The sequence below is a fragment of the Gasterosteus aculeatus genome, chromosome 7 (assembly GCF_964276395.1).
Source record: "Gasterosteus aculeatus chromosome 7, fGasAcu3.hap1.1, whole genome shotgun sequence".
Lineage (NCBI taxonomy): Eukaryota > Metazoa > Chordata > Actinopteri > Perciformes > Gasterosteidae > Gasterosteus > Gasterosteus aculeatus.
In genome coordinates this window covers 5545675-5550533 of record NC_135694.1, presented here as the reverse complement: position 1 = coordinate 5550533, position 4859 = coordinate 5545675, and the positions used below count along the sequence as shown (strand labels likewise).

Here is a 4859-nt window from a genome sequence, read left to right as displayed (position 1 = left end):
TCATGTTGTCCATTTATTCCTTTTTACAGTGTGATTCAATCTACACGACCAGATTCGGCGTCCTTTTCATCCGGACCTTTGTCATTGTGTTCAGGTAAAATTTCAAATGTTTCGAGTCCCACGGTCTGCAATGACAAATTTTAGACGTAATAATTACAAAACATTTGACAAATATTATACATTTGTCCACGTCAATGTTATTTGACCCATTTCTGTCTCTCGCACATGCAGACAAGCTCAGGCGGCAGGACAAATGTCTAATACTGAAGTAGAAGTCGGCATTGAGTTCAATCAAACTGCTTCGCTTGCTGAAATCCCACGGGCTGAAGACGTCGCAAAGACCTTAGTGGACGCTGTGAATAACCCCAACAGCACCTTCAACCTCTCTATTGATGCCGCTTCTGTCGCTGTAATTCGTAAGTATACAGTAGGCCTGCATTTCCTTCCCATGCCTGTGAAAGCAGAGAAATATACCCCATGTCGCCAATAAGGAATCCATCACTCCTCGCGTTGGGGTGTGTCATTTCCTGTTTCCTCGGTCACAAAGAGCATAGACAATCACACTTATCATGAAGTCCACGGTGACCTTAGCAAGACTATCTTTATCGTGACTTATCAGAGCTAAACTCTAGCAGCAATGTTTTTGTTTGATCAAGAAAAAGGTGCTCTGAATACCCTCATTTTTTGTCCGTCATTATTCTTTTTATAGAAAGCAGTATTCCGTCAAGTACCCCAACAACAGTGCCTGCTCTGAATACTACGGCCAATGCAAGTACAACGAGTGGAACAAACAACACATCTACAACCAACACATCCGCAATGACACCTTTAACTGTAGCACCTGCAACTTCAGTAACATCGGCAACTATTACTGAAGCGCCTGCACGAGTGTTTGTCCTCTCAGCTACTTTGCAACAACCATTCATAGAAGAACTCAATGATCGGACCAGCCAGCAATTCAGGAATCTCGAGGCAACAGTTGTGACTGCGGTTAGTACTCACTGTCATCATTTCTCTGTGCATTGCTTTTGGAGGTTTTAGTCAACTTTGGAGAGTACTGTATTTCCAGTTTGTTCATGTTGTCCATTTATTCCTTTTTACAGTGTGATTCAATCTACACGACCAGATTCGGCGTCCTTTTCATCCGGACCTTTGTCATTGTGTTCAGGTAAAATTTCAAATGTTTCGAGTCCCACGGTCTGCAATGACATATTTTAGACGTAATAATTACAAAACATTTGACAAATATTATACATTTGTCCACGTCAATGTTATTTGACCCATTTCTGTCTTTCGCACATGCAGACAAGCTCAGGCGGCAGGACAAATGTCTAATACTGAAGTAGAGGTCGGCATTGAGTTCAATCAAACTGCTTCGGCTGCTGAAATCCCACGGGCTGAAGACGTTGCAAAGACCTTAGTGGACGCTGTGAATAACCCCAACAGCACCTTCAACCTCTCTATTGATGCCGCTTCTGTCGCTGTAATTCGTAAGTATACAGTAGGCCTGCATTTCCTTCCCATGCCTGTGAAAGCAGAGAAATATACCCCATGTCGTCAATAAGGAATCCATCACTCCTCGCGTTGGGGTGTGTCATTTCCTGTTTCTTCGGTCACAAAGAGCATAGACAATCACACTTATCATGAAGTCCACGGTGACGTTGGCAAGACTATCTTCATCGTGACTTATCAGAGCTAAACTCTAGCAGCAATGTTTTTGTTTGATCAAGAAAAAGGTGCTCTGAATACCCTCATTTTTTGTCCGTCATTATTTCTTTTTATAGAAAGCAGTATTCCGTCAAGTACCCCAACAACAGTGCCTGCTCTGAATACTACGGCCAATGCAAGTACAACGAGTGGAACAAACAACACATCTACAACCAACACATCCGCAATGACACCTTTAACTGTAGCACCTGCAACTTCAGTAACATCGGCAACTATTACTGAAGCGCCTGCACGAGTGTTTGTCCTCTCAGCTACTTTGCAACAACCATTCATAGAAGAACTCAATGATCGGACCAGCCAGCAATTCAGGAATCTCGAGGCAACAGTTGTGACTGCGGTTAGTACTCACTGTTATCATTTGTCTTTGTGTTTTTATGGCAGTTTTTCACAAAATTTGGGATATTACTGTATTTCCAGTTTGTTTATGTTCTGCATTTTCTTTATTTCTACAGTGTGATTTAATCTACAGAACCAGATTTGGTTTCTTTTTTGTCCGCACCTTTGTGATCTTTTTCAGGTAACATTTCGAATGTTGAGAGTCCTACTGTATTTATTCACAATATTTTGAATTTGAATGATAACACAATAAAATGAAATATGTCATCATGCAGCGGTTGTTTCTGTTAACATTATTTGATTCTACATGTCTTTTCACGTTACAGACCAGGTCCAGCAGTGACCCGAATATCAACAACCGAAGTAGAGGTCGGCATTGAGTTCAATCAAACTGCTCCGGCTGCTGAAATCCCACGGGCTGAAGACGTTGCAAAGACCTTAGTGGACGCTGTGAATAACCCCAACAGCACCTTCAACCTCTCTATTGATGCTACGTCTGTCACTGTAATTCGTAAGTATACAGTAGGCCTGCATTTTATCGTAATGCAAATTAATTCACCACATGCCATTAGCAAGTAATCTGCCAGAGTCTGAGTTGGTTTGTGTGCTTTTCTGATCCCTCTTTGAAAAATCGCTTGTTTGACAAAGAACACACAATCTAAATATAAATATCATGAAGTCTTCAGTGGCGGACTTCATGATTAGCAGGACTACTTAGACTGATTTACCAAAAAGATACTCATGTTGTAATATTTAGGTTTGATCAAGAATCAAGATTGAAAGATCAATATGCCCTCTGCATATCGTTATTCACTCCATCTTACATTACATTACATGTCATTTAGCGGACGCTTTTATCCAAAGCGACGTACAATAAGTGCATTCAACCATAGGGTACAAACTCAGGAGAACAAGAAAGTGCAATTTCCTCAAATAAGCCAATTTACAATTTGCTATAGATGAGTGACGTTGAGTGATCTTGACTCCATCTTTATTTACTTTACTTTTTTACAGAAATAAACATGACATCAAATTCTACAACTGCACCTCCCACCTTGAATACTACAGCTAATGCAAGTATGAGTACTGCAACCAGAACTCCTCCAACCACCACAATCGCAGTGGTACCTACATCACCAGCAGCTGTAACATCCGAGGCGGTCACAACGAGGCGATTGACTTTCAGATCTGCTGGAGAGACATTTACCACTGACTTGCTGAATCCATCATCTGCAGCGTTTCAAAGAAGAGCCTCATTAATCACGTCAACAGTAAGTAATTACATTTTTTTATATTTTATTCCTGGTATTGACTTTAAAAAGAAAAAAAAAGCTTACAGTAAATCATACTTTCATTTATAGAAAATAGCACGGATAAACAATTTGGTAGTCATTGAAAAAACAGGAATGATGTTACAATTTCCGTCTGTAGTTTGAAAAAAATGAATATCAACAAATGAGAAATGCACATGCTGTTAAGAAACACAACCAAATTACATACAAGTACTTTGATCTAAAACATTTGCTTGTATTTCTGCAGCTTGTACCGTTCTACCAAAGAGCATTTACTGCGTTCCGCACATTAACAGTAACTTCATTCAGGTAATTTGTTCATTTCATTATGACAGGATCTTAAGAGCACTGATCATGAATGTATACGAATAGTACATATTGTTATTTGATTTGCAGGAATGGATCAATCATCAACAACATGGACATTACATTTGCATCAGCTTCTGTTCCTAATGGCACTCAGATTGGAAATGTTTTGATTCAAGCAGCTTCAACCATCACAGCCTTCAATGTTGACCTCAACTCCATTGTTGTGGATGGCTCACGTAAGACATATTAAATAATATCTCCCAAATTTTTTTACATTTTATGTTTTTTATTTGTAAAAGTAATATTTTGTTTTCTTTTCTCATTCATTACAGAGGTTTCAAGTGGAGTAAGCCACAAGATCAGTCTCATCACTGCATCCTTCCTCGTACTGTCGTCATGGATACTGTCAAACCAGCAATAGTATCATCGCTGACTCCTGTTAGAAAAGCCCTGATTGTATGACTGCCATCACTGGTATGACAAATTACTTCTTTATTCTCGTCCAAGGAACCTTGTACATCTTTGGATAAACATATTATCAAATGTAATTTTTGCATTGACCGCACAGCATAATGACAGTGGAATAGATGTGTCTTTTGATCTGAACACGTTTGTGGCTGGGAATGTCCAGGATCATGGACCAAAAACAATATGCAGTCAAATTTAATAAGCCAGATAGAATACCATTTAGCCCTGAGATGTAAAAGAAACAATGTTTATTAGCAATCCCAAATCTAAACAAATACAAATGCCGATATTTGTATTATCATGATATGCATTACTTTGCCTCTTTCTTCTATATATTCAAACATCACCTGATAGCTGAAGAGACAAGTCGGTATTAATTCACCTTAAAGTAAAACGGAATCTAGAGCGTTGTTTTGGGAAATGATAGTTATATAAAATTTAATTTAATATTTGATTTTTAAAAATGTGTTGTTTTGATATGTGTGGTCAGGACTTCTACAATCATATCTTTCTCTCTCTACTCACCCTCAAGGTTAGACTTGACTGAAGGTTTGAATTGACTTTAAAGGAATGGAAAAAATGATTGACAATATATTCTCAAATGTCGTTAGTGGCCAAAAAGTGTAAAAATGCATAATTCATCCATTTATTCTATGAGATTTGTTGTTTTCTTTATTTTTGTGAAAACCTTTGCAACAAGCATAATACAAAATCTAAAAAAATGAA

The 4859-nt window shown here is 38.5% G+C and overlaps 1 long non-coding RNA gene and 1 other non-coding gene across 2 annotated transcripts; both read left to right on the top strand.

Annotated features, from left to right (window-relative positions):
• Positions 1-231: 231 nt before the first annotated feature.
• On the top strand, positions 232-1168 carry LOC144410404 (uncharacterized). Its single transcript, XR_013468442.1, has 3 exons — positions 232-416; positions 710-990; positions 1104-1168. It is a non-coding gene; the product is annotated as an uncharacterized LOC144410404 (long non-coding RNA).
• A 137-nt stretch (positions 1169-1305) lies between these two features.
• Positions 1306-4859, top strand: LOC120822147 (uncharacterized). The gene is made up of 8 exons (XR_013468440.1): positions 1306-1490; positions 1785-2065; positions 2181-2245; positions 2391-2575; positions 3079-3335; positions 3604-3665; positions 3753-3901; positions 3998-4859. It is a non-coding gene; the product is annotated as an uncharacterized LOC120822147 (transcript).